This window comes from Phyllobates terribilis, unplaced genomic scaffold (genome assembly GCF_046119375.1).
Source record: "Phyllobates terribilis strain yellow unplaced genomic scaffold, ASM4611937v1 Scaffold_4__5_contigs__length_816908805, whole genome shotgun sequence".
In the NCBI taxonomy this organism is placed as follows: domain Eukaryota; kingdom Metazoa; phylum Chordata; class Amphibia; order Anura; family Dendrobatidae; genus Phyllobates; species Phyllobates terribilis.
The window spans coordinates 313,452,550-313,465,039 of NW_027362764.1; the positions used below are offsets into that span (position 1 = coordinate 313,452,550).

The 12,490-nt window shown below is 39.2% G+C and overlaps 1 protein-coding gene across 1 annotated transcript in view; it reads left to right on the forward strand.

Moving 5' to 3' along the window:
• The first annotated feature begins 2,284 nt into the window (after positions 1-2,284).
• HUS1 (HUS1 checkpoint clamp component) overlaps positions 2,285-12,490 on the forward strand; it is a 163,866-nt gene continuing 153,660 nt past the window's right edge. Inside the window, exon 1 of the mRNA XM_073678391.1 lies at positions 2,285-2,464. The gene's annotated coding sequence lies outside the window, so the exon portion shown is untranslated. The remainder of the gene's footprint in view (positions 2,465-12,490) is intronic.

The window sequence follows — 12,490 nt, forward strand, 5'->3', positions numbered from 1 at the left end:
TTCCTTATCAATACCTATCCTATCACTCCAGTTTTTTACATTCTTCCCAAAATCCACAAGAATTGAAATACCCCCCTGGCCGTCCAATTGTAGCTTCAACAAAGTCATTACTTTCTCCATTGTCAATGACTCTTGAAAAAATTCTGACATCACTTATCTCCAATATACCCTCTTTTTTGAAGGACACGTCCCACTTTTTGGAATGTCTAAAAAATATAGGTCACATACGCCATCATTGTCTACTAGTTACACTAGATGTTAACAATCTTTACACCAGTATTAACCATCAAAAAGGTATATCAGTGGTTCGTTCTTTTTTGGATGAAAACAATTTCTCTGAGTCGCAAATAGATTTCTGTCTGACATTACTTACCTTTGTGTTAACTAAGAATTTTTTTATGTTTGAGGATAAATTCTATATTCAGAACATTGGGACTGCGATGGGCTCTAATGTAGCCCCCCTTACGCTAACATCTTTATGGCCCAATTTGAATCCTCTTACATTTATAATAATACACTCTTTCAGAGACACCAGGTATTTTGGAAAAGATACATAGATGATGTATTCTTAATTTGGGATGGTGACTCAGAGTCATTATTGAATTTTGTGGAAGACATCAATAACAGTACTTCCGAAATAAAATTCACCGTCCATTATGATGAACATCATATTGTTTTCTTGGACACTGATGTTATACTTAACATTGATGGATCTATGTCTACTGATTTGTATATTAAGCCAACGGATCGCAATAGTTTACTTCTCTTTTCTAGTAGTCATCCGCGTCACATCAAGGAGTCACTACCATATTCACAACTATGCAGAGTGGACCGCATGGTTAGCAATGAAGATACATGTAAATTCAGGTTGGATGAAATGAGATTAAAATTTAAACGTAGGGGATATCCTGATTGTTTACTATCATATCCACGACCCCGACGTCAGAAAAGATATCCCAAAGGCCCAAGGTTAGCCCTTATTAATACATATCATCCATTTATACATCTATTCCATCAAATAATTCAGAATCACTGGCCGCTATTAGGCAGATCTTATCCAAATATTCCAGAATTTGTGTCACCCCCTCTTGTTTGTTATAAAAGGGCACAGAATCTCAGGAACCAACTGGTTAGAGCCGATGTTGGCTCAAAGACACGGGTAGATCCTCAAACCTTTTTGGCAACCCCTAGGAAGGGTACATTTCCTTGTTTACACTGTCCACAGTGTTCCAATATCATTAAGGGTGATCACTTCACCCATCCCAGGACGGATGAAAAATTTTCTATACATGGATTCCATACATGTGATTCTTGTTTTGCAGTATATTTGATTAAATGTCCCTGCGGTCTCGGATATGTTGGGGAGACTACCCAACGTGTCCGAGACCGTATATCTCGACATAAATCTACTATAAGATGTAAGAAAACTGTCTTTCCTATTCCAGCTCACTTTGTGTCAGCTGGACATAATGTTTCTCAACTCCATTTTCAAATAATTGAGACAATACCATATCCTAGACGGGGTGGCAATAGAATATTGAAATTAAAAGAAAGAGAAGCCTTTTGGATTTTTCGTCTTATTACATTGGAGCCTAATGTCCTTAATCGGGAATACGAAATTTTACATTAAGAATATAGTTTTCTTCCTACCTGAGATATTAAACCTTTTTGTGACACTAAATACATGACATGATCTGATATGGATTATCAACCAGTTGCTATACTGATATTCTTAATATAAGGTATTTCAGTATTAGAGATTCATATATATATATTTTTTTATATTACAGGCACCATAGGGATCCATGTGGCATTTGCTATCTACCTGCCTGCGATTTTTTTCTTTGGATTTTTTCTTTGTTTTTTTCCTTTGGATTTTTTCTTGTATATATTTTTTTCTTTTTATTTTTCTCTTTAATCCTCTCCCCTTTTTCTTCCTTTTCTATATTATGTTTAAACATGATTAATACACTGGTTACATGCATCTATTGAATTTTTCCTTACTATTTCTATATTGAAACGCTAATCGCGCATGCGCGATATTGCGTGTCTTCTAAGTCTCAATTATAAATGCCTGTGACATCACTTCCATTACATGGAACGCTCGTGGAACGCATTCATTGAGAGCGCTATTAGCTGGCACTTTCTCCTTTTTTCTCCACATGTATATTTAATAGCGAGTCACTGGTTGCCGTTTACACAAGCGGATATGTTGAAACGCTAATTGCACATGCGCAATATCGCGTGTCTTCCAAGCCACAATTCTAAATGCTTGTGATGTCACTTCCCTTATATGGAACGCTTGTGGAACGCATTCAGTGAGAGCATTACCTGCTGGTACTTCCTCCTTAATTCCCCACATGAGTACTTAATGGCGAGACGCTGGCTGTCTTCACACAAGCTGACATGCACTGCATGTATTAACAACATTACATGACCCTTTGAGCACCGAGGACAATCCAAGGTAATGTTTTATCTATCATTATCACGCCTCTTTTTATGCTCTTTGATGCTTCTCCAGCTATTCTATATATAGACTCATGTTATACAACTATATAACTATGTAATTCACTGGTTCTCGGAACATTTTCAGCGCAAGTTAATATGATGTCCTGATCACTATTATCATATCTTTTTCTAAACTTTCTGATGTCTCTTTGGCTATTCTATGTATGGACTTATATTGTAAAATTATGTTATTTATTGGGGATTTTTAGGCAGGTAGACACTGTGCCCATGTCTCTTATATAAAAAAAAAAATTTTTTATAAACAATTTTTGGACTGTCATGATCTCTTATAAGTAACCTTTGTATAAATTTTTTTCTTGAAGTCTCCATGATGTTATTCAGTCTGCTTCATATTTGGCTAAATATGTCGCTTATTAATGTTCTAATGAGTTTTGTGCATCAGCTTAAATATTTACTTTTGAATATATTCATGACCCTATATGTGATTGTTTCTTGTCTTTAGATAACCTTGATAAAGGCAATAGCCGAAACGTTGGATATTATTGTCTGTGGGTCGCTCTGAATAAAAATCTTTTTTGGCATCATACTTTTTTTCTCTTTATTGTGCCGAAGGTATATATTATATAAAAATATAATGTACCCATCAATAAATACTATTATGAAAAAAAGCAAAACAATAAAAGTACACCTATTTTGTATTGCCACGTCTGGAGCGACCTGACCTATAAAACTGTCCCACTAGTTAACCCCTTTAGTGAACACGGTTAAAAAAAAAAGAAAAATCGAAGCAAAAAACAATGCTTTATCATCATACCGCCAAACAACAGATGGAAATACGCAATCAAAAAGACGAATATAAATAAAAATGGTACCGCTGAAAAAGTCATCTTGTCCCGCAAAAAACAAAGCGCCATACAGCACCAGCAGCCGAAAAATAAAAAAAAAGTTATAGCTCTCAGAATAAAGCGATGCAAACAATTTTTTTGTTCTATAAAATAGCTTTTATTATGTAAAAGCGTCAAAACATAGAAAAACGATATAAATGTGGTACCGCTGTAAACGTACTGACCCGAAGAATAAAGCTACCTTATCAATTTTACCGCACTCGGAACAGAATAATAATAATAAAAAAAACCAATTCCTGAATTGTTGTTTTTTGTTTATTCTGCCTCCCAAAAATTGGAATACAAAGCAATCAAAAACGGTCACGTGCCTGAAAATGGCATCAATAAAAACGTCTACTCATCCTGCAAAAAACAAGCCGTCACTTGACTTGCGGCCAAAATAAGGAAAAATTATAGCTCTCAAAATATGGCGTTGCAAAAGCTAGATTTTACAAAAAAATGCGTCTTTTAGTGTGTGACTGCTGTCAATTATAAAAACCCGATATGAATGTGGTATCGCTGTAATCGCACCGACCCGAAGAATAAAGTCGTCTAATCACTTATATTGCATGAGGAACGGCATAAAAAATCAACTCTAGGGTTAGCGTTAGGGTTGTGCTAGGGGTAGGGTTAGGGTTGGCCTAGGATTAGGGTTGTGCTAGGGTTGGGTTACGGTTAGAATTGGGGTTGGGATTTTTTTCAAAAGTAAAAAAAAAAGATGATATGGCGACTAGTGTTTAGCGCAAGTGCTCACTACTTGAGTTTGCATCGGATGCTCGGGTATGCACGGAGTATAGTGGGTACTCGAGTGACATGCTTGAGTCTCTACCCCATATGATTCGCCGCCAAAAAAACCTTGCAGGAATTGCCTGCCATGCACGAGCGATCCCCGCATGGTTTTTTTTGGGTGTCTAATAACCGTGAAACATGCGGGCGGGGACTCGAGCATGTCACTCGAGCACGCGCTATACATGGTGCATACCTGAGTACCCGATGCAAACTGAAATACCGAGCACTTGCGCTCAAGACTAATGATAACTTATTCAATATGATGACCTAATGTTATCAAATTCTGTGTCGTACCTCTGGGTTCAAAATATTTACTATACCCCTTGATAAAAACCTTAAGGGGTCTAGTTTCCAAAATGGTGTCACTTGTGGGAGGTTTCCACTGTTTAGGCACATCAGGGGCTCTCCAAATGCAACATGGCGTCCGCTAATTATTCAAGCAAATTTTACATTCAAAAAGTCAGATGGTGCCCCTTCTCTAACGAGCCCTGCCATGCGCCCAAACAGTGGTTTTACCCCACATATGGGGTATCGGCGTGCTCATGGGAAATTGCACAACAAATTGCATGGTGCAATTTCTCCTGTTCCCTCATGAAAATGCAAAATTGGAGGCTGAAAAGTATTTTAGTTGCAAAAATGTGAAAATTTTATTTTTACGGCTCAATGTTCTAAACTTCTGTGAAGCACCTGAGGGTTCAAGGTGCTCACCACACATCTAGATAAGTTCCCTGAGGGGTCTAGTTTCCAAAATGGTGTCACTTATGGAGGGTTTCCACTGTTTAGGCACATCAGGGGCTCTCCAAATGCAACATGGCGTCCGCTAATTATTCAAGCAAATTTTACATTCAAAAAGTCAGATGGTGCCCCTTCTCTAACGAGCCCTGCCATGCGCCCAAACAGTGGTTTTACCCCACATATGGGGTATCGGCGTGCTCATGGGAAATTGCACAACAAATTGCATGGTGCAATTTCTCCTGTTCCCTCATGAAAATGCAAAATTGGAGGCTGAAAAGTATTTTAGTTGCAAAAATGTGAAAATTTTATTTTTACGGCTCAATGTTCTAAACTTCTGTGAAGCACCTGAGGGTTCAAGGTGCTCACCACACATCTAGATAAGTTCCCTGAGGGGTCTAGTTTCCAAAATGGTGTCACTTATGGAGGGTTTCCACTGTTTAGGCACAACAGGGGCTCTCCAAACGCAACATGACGTCCGCTAATTATTCAAGTAAATTTTACATTCGAAAAGTCAAATGGCGCTCCTTCCCTTCTGAACCCTGCCGTGCGCCCAAACAGTGTTTTTTCCCCACATATGGGGTATCTGCGTGCTCAGGGGAAATTGCACAACAAATTTTGTGGTCCATTTTTTCCTGTTACCCCTGCAAAAAAAAAAAAAAAAATTGGGTCTAAAGTAAAATTTTTGTGAAAAAAGTTAAATGTTCATTTTTTTTCTTCCACATTCCAAAAATTTCTGTGAAGCACCTGAACGGTTAATAAACTTCTTGAATGTGGTTTTGATCACCTTGAGGGGTCCAGTTTTTAGAATGGTGTCACTTTTAGGTATTTTCTATCATAAAGACCCCTCAAAGTGACCTCAAATGTGATGTGGTCCCTAAAAAAAATGGTTTTGTAAATTTTGTTGGAAAAATGAGAAATCGCTGGTCAACTTTTAACCCTTATCGCTTTTCTACAGTAAAAACTATTTTATTGGAAAAAAAAATTGCATCGCCTTATGCTGAGAGCTATAACTTTTTTATTTTTTGGGTAATGGAGCTGTATGGCGGCTTGTTTTTTGCGGGACAAGATGACATTTTCAGCGGTACCATTTTTATTTACATTTGTCATTTTGATTGCGTTTTATTCCACTTTTAGTTCGGTGGTATGATGATAAAGAATCGTTTTTTGCTTTGTTTTTTGTTCATTCTTTTTAACAGTGTTCACTAAAGGGGTTAACTAGTGGGACAGTTTTATAGGTCAGTTCGTTCTGGACATGGTGATACTAAATATGCTTACTTTATTGTTTTGTGTTTTTTTCATATTCATTTATGGGTACAAAATATATATACACTGCTCAAAAAAATAAAGGGAACACTTAAACAACAGAATATAACTCCAAGTACATCAAGCTCCTGTGAAATCAAACTGTCCACTTAGGAAGCAACACTGATTGACAATCAATTTCACATGCTGTTGTGCAAATGTAATAGACAACAGATAGGAGTGGTTCTGCAGGTGGGGACTAGAGATGAGCGTTGTTCTACTCGAACTGTAAGCCAATCTCAAATTCGAGCTGTTTTGGGCGGTGTTCGAGCCGTTCGGCGAACACGAACGATTTGAGAAAAATTCGGCTGTTCGAGGTTATGTTCGATAACTGTTCGTGCACCAAAATCATAACTGGATTTTTTCTCAGTAATGATGAAAATTAATGTTAATACGCAGTTTGAGTGTACAGCGGGGTGGGGGGTGGGGCAGGGGATGGATCTCTGCAGGAATAATGAAGAGATCCATTTTTTTTTCTCTTTCCCGCATTTACAGTGGGGAGGTGCAATCTGTCAGCCTATCAGCAGCGCACACACGGAGCGAAGTGCTTTTTTCACACAAGCAAGGGCATGTGTCATTGGCAGTGTATGTCACATGTCCTTGCCCTATAAGACCAAGCCATTTTCCCCGTCGCCACCATTTTCTCACTGCTGCAGCTGCGTGTTAGACGGCACCGCTGTTGCTGTGTGCGCTATACCTTGTTAATTTCAAGCCAATTTTCGCACAAATCTACAGATAGCTTGGGAGTAGGGAATAGTTTTGATTGCAGTCCTTTTAAGGACTAGGTTACAGCATTTCCTACGACTTTTATCAGGCAGTTCTGTGCTCTTAAATAGATAGATTGTGGGAGTAAAGACTAATTGTAATTGCAGTCCTTTTCAGGACTAGGTTACATCAGTTCCTATCAGTTTTTGCCAGGCAGGTCTGTGCCAGTGCTGTGCAAGTTTTTTTCACAGCATTTGGCTGAATCTAGCAAAGCTAATCCTTTTTGGCCTATTGCAGAGTGTGTTAGTCAGTGGAGTAGCCTATCTGTGTTGCAAGATATACCACCTGTGTATAGAATACCAATTTTTTTACTGCACCTAGTGAAGTAAAATCTTTTGGGCATAGCATCATTCTATTAGTCCATCTATACTGACCTCCATCAGGTTGCAAATTGAATATAATTTTTTTCTGCATCTAGCTCTGAAAAAATATTTGGGCTTCTAGCAGTGTGTGGGACTTGTTCCATTAGTCCATCTATACTGACCTCCATCAGGTTGCAAACTGAATATAATTTTTTTCTGCATCTAGCTCTGAAAAAATATTTGGCCTTCTAGCAGTGTGTGGGACTTTCTCTATTAGTCCATCTATACTGACCTCCATCAGGTTGCAAACTGAATATATTTTTTTTCTGCATCTACCTCTGAAAAAATATTGGGCTTCTAGCTGTGTGTGGGACTTGTTCTATTAATCCATCTATACAGACCTCCATCAGGTTGCAAACTGAATATAATTTTTTTCTGCATCTACCTCTGAAAAAATATTTGGGCTTCTAGCTGTGTGTGGGACTTGTTCTATTAGTCCATCTATACTGACCTCCATCAGGTTGCAAACTGAATATAATTTTTTTCTGCATCTAGCTCTGAAAAAATATTTGGCCTTCTAGCAGTGTGTGGGACTTTCTCTATTAGTCCATCTATACTGACCTCCATCAGGTTGCAAATTAAAAATAATTTTTATCTGCATCCAGCTCTGAAAAAATATTTGGCCTTCTAGCAGTGTGTGGAACTTTCTCTATTAGTCCATCTATACTGACCTCCATCAGGTTGCAAATTAAAAATAATTTTTTGTCTGCATCTAGCTCTGAAAAAATATTTGGCCTTCTAGCAGTGTGTGGGACTTTCTTTATTAGTCCATCTATACTGACCTCCATCAGGTTGCAAACTGAATATATTTTTTTTCTGCATCTACCTCTGAAAAAATATTGGGCTTCTAGCTGTGTGTGGGACTTGTTATATTAATCCATCTATACAGACCTCCATCAGGTTGCAAACTGAATATAATTTTTTTCTGCATCTACCTCTGAAAAAATATTTGGGCTTCTAGCTGTGTGTGGGACTTGTTCTATTAGTCCATCTATACTGACCTCCATCAGGTTGCAAACTGAATATAATTTTTTTCTGCATCTAGCTCTGAAAAAATATTTGGGCTTCTAGCTGTGTGTGGGACTTTCTCTATTAGTCCATCTATACTGACCTCCATCAGGTTGCAAATTAAAAATAATTTTTATCTGCATCCAGCTCTGAAAAAATATTTGGCCTTCTAGCAGTGTGTGGGACTTTCTCTATTAGTCCATCTATACTGACCTCCATCAGGTTGCAAACTGAATATATTTTTTTTCTGCATCTACCTCTGAAAAAATATTGGGCTTCTAGCTGTGTGTGGGACTTGTTATATTAATCCATCTATACAGACCTCCATCAGGTTGCAAACTGAATATAATTTTTTTCTGCATCTACCTCTGAAAAAATATTTGGGCTTCTAGCTGTGTGTGGGACTTGTTCTATTAGTCCATCTATACTGACCTCCATCAGGTTGCAAATTAAAAATAATTTTTATCTGCATCTACCTCTGAAAAAATATTTGGGCTTCTAGCTGTGTGTGGGACTTGTTCTATTAGTCCATCTATACTGACCTCCATCAGGTTGCAAACTGAATATAATTTTTTTCTGCATCTAGCTCTGAAAAAATATTTGGCCTTCTAGCAGTGTGTGGGACTTTCTCTATTAGTCCATCTATACTGACCTCCATCAGGTTGCAAATTAAAAATAATTTTTATCTGCATCCAGCTCTGAAAAAATATTTGGCCTTCTAGCAGTGTGTGGGACTTTCTCTATTAGTCCATCTATACTGACCTCCATCAGGTTGCAAATTAAAAATATTTTTTTGTCTGCATCTACCTCTGAAAAAATATTTGGCCTTCTAGCAGTGTGTGGGACTTTCTCTATTAGTCCATCTATACTGACCTCCATCAGGTTGCAAACTGAATATATTTTTTTTCTGCATCTACCTCTGAAAAAATATTGGGCTTCTAGCTGTGTGTGGGACTTGTTCTATTAATCCATCTATACAGACCTCCATCAGGTTGCAAACTGAATATAATTTTTTTCTGCATCTACCTCTGAAAAAATATTTGGGCTTCTAGCTGTGTGTGGGACTTGTTCTATTAGTCCATCTATACTGACCTCCATCAGGTTGCAAACTGAATATAATTTTTTTCTGCATCTAGCTCTGAAAAAATATTTGGGCTTCTAGCTGTGTGTGGGACTTTCTCTATTAGTCCATCTATACTGACCTCCATCAGGTTGCAAATTAAAAATAATTTTTTGTCTGCATCTAGCTCTGAAAAAATATTTGGCCTTCTAGCAGTGTGTGGGACTTTCTCTATTAGTCCATCTATACTGACCTCCATCAGGTTGCAAACTGAATATATTTTTTTTCTGCATCTACCTCTGAAAAAATATTGGGCTTCTAGCTGTGTGTGGGACTTGTTCTATTAGTCCATCTATACTGACCTCCATCAGGTTGCAAACTGAAAATAATTTTTTGTCTGCATCTAGCTCTGAAAAAATATTTGGCCTTCTAGCAGTGTGTGGGACTTTCTCTATTAGTCCATCTATACTGACCTCCATCAGGTTGCAAATTAAAAATAATTTTTATCTGCATCTACCTCTGAAAAAATATTTGGGCTTCTAGCTGTGTGTGGGACTTGTTCTATTAGTCCATCTTTACTGACCTCCATCAGGTTGCAAACTAAATATAATTTTTTTCTGCATCTAGCTCTGAAAAAATATTTGGCCTTCTAGCAGTGTGTGGGACTTTCTCTATTAGTCCATCTATACTGACCTCCATCAGGTTGCAAATTAAAAATAATTTTTATCTGCATCCAGGTCTGAAAAAATATTTTGCCTTCTAGCAGTGTGTGGGACTTTCTCTATTAGTCCATCTATACTGACCTCCATCAGGTTGCAAATTAAAAATAATTTTTTGTCTGCATCTAGCTCTGAAAAAATATTTGGCCTTCTAGCAGTTTGTGGGACTTTCTCTATTAGTCCATCTATACTGACCTCCATCAGGTTGCAAACTGAATATATTTTTTTTCTGCATCTACCTCTGAAAAAATATTGGGCTTCTAGCTGTGTGTGGGACTTGTTCTATTAGTCCATCTATACTGACCTCCATCAGGTTGCAAGCTGAAAATAATTTTTTGTCTGCATCTAGCTCTGAAAAAATATTTGGCCTTCTAGCAGTGTGTGGGACTTTCTCTATTAGTCCATCTATACTGACCTCCATCAGGTTGCAAATTAAAAATAATTTTTATCTGCATCTACCTCTGAAAAAATATTTGGGCTTCTAGCTGTGTGTGGGACTTGTTCTATTAGTCCATCTATACTGACCTCCATCAGGTTGCAAACTGAATATAATTTTTTCTGCATCTACCTCTGGAAAAATATTTGGCCTTCTAGCAGTGTGTGGGACTTTCTCTATTAGTCCATCTATATTGACCTCCATCAGGTTGCAAACTGAATATATATTTTTTCTGCATCTACCTCTGAAAAAATATTTGGGCTTCTAGCTGTGTGTGGGACTTTCTCTATTAGTCCATCTATACTGACCTCCATCAGGTTGCAAATTGAATATAATTTTTTTCTGCATCTAACCCAGCCAATAGTTTTGGCCTAATACCACAGTTTGGCCACTCAGCTCTGCTCGGTTCCCATCCATTGTTTTTTTGTGCAAACAACTCCAGAGTTGTGAATTAGTTAACCACCAAAATGAGTGGAAAAAGGCCTGCTGCTGGTGGAAAGGGGAATAGGCATGTTGGGAAGGGGAAAAAAGGTTGTGTACGTGGGGTAGGTGTTAAAGCAACAGTAACATCTGCAGAAGAAAGACCATCTTCCAGCCAAACTAAAATGTCTACTTTTAGCGGACAATGTGATAAGATCCCTTTCTTACGGCCACGCCAATCGCTACAAATTCCAGATGAGGCACAAAAACAGCAGGTGCTTCAACGGATATCTAGTCCTCCTTTAAGTGGGCTCTCCTCCACATCAACTTCAACATCACAAATACTCCAGTCCTCAAAGGTGTCACCCCAATCGCACTTGCTTCCTCACAGCTCCCAAATCTCCAGCTGCCCGTCTGAGTATGAGGTAGAACAGATGGTTGAGTCTGCAGAGCTGTTTACTCATACTATAGCCTGGGAATCAGAGGTCGACTCCAGCGCTTCTGTGAATCCAGACGAGGAAATGATCTGCACTGATGCCCAGAATCTTTATGAATCGGATCCAGGACCAGACGCAGAAGGTTCTGACCATAATGTAGACCCTCATTCCCAAACTGTAACTCCTGTTGGTGGAGACAATGAGGAAGACGATGATGAGACTCAAATACCTGATTGGAGCGACAACTTTAGTTTTTTGTCAGGGCAGGAACAGGTTGGCTCTGAGGACGACGGGTGTGATAACGCACAGGGTGATGATGATGAGGTTGGAGATCCCACTTACTGTCGACCCACAGTCAGCCAAGAGATGAGGTCAGCAGAGGAGGTGGAGGAAGATGCTAGTGACGACGAGGTCAGGTTGCGCCTTCCTGGACAGAGACGTAGTACTGGAAGCACATCAACAACTGCATCCTCAAACACAACTCTGCCTCTCACCACAAGTCGTGGTGGCTCTTCAGGTCGCATGGGTGCTAAGCCTTGCATAGCCTGGGCATTTTTTCAGATCGATAAAGATGACCCAACTCGTGTTATCTCTAACATTTGTCAGCAAAAGCTAAGTAGAGGCCAAAAAATACATAGTTTGAGTACTTCATGCATGAACCGGCACATGGACATGAAGCATAAGTTGCAGTGGGAAGCTCAGTGTGCTACAATGCGGCCTACCCGGCCGGGCCAACCACCGTCTGCCATATCTTGTGCATCCGTGGCCTCTTCATCCTCTGTGACTGGGGGGACAGCAGTCACACCTGTTTTGGGGCGCAGACCTGCCACCTCTTTACCCGCAACAGCCAGCGTGATTGGCAGGTCATCATTTTCTTTGGAGGTGGTAACACCAGCTGGTGTTGAGCGCTGTCCGACATCGATAGCACCACCTTTGGATCAAGGCAACCTAACATGTCCGCCTGCATCTTCCTCACAGACCGGCAGTTTGCCGGGGACACCCTTATCAACCCCGTCTAAGCACAATAGCCAGCCCTCGGTCCCTCAGATGTGGACAAAGACCATTTCCTCCTAGCCATGAGAAAGCTAAGAGGTTGAATTTCAC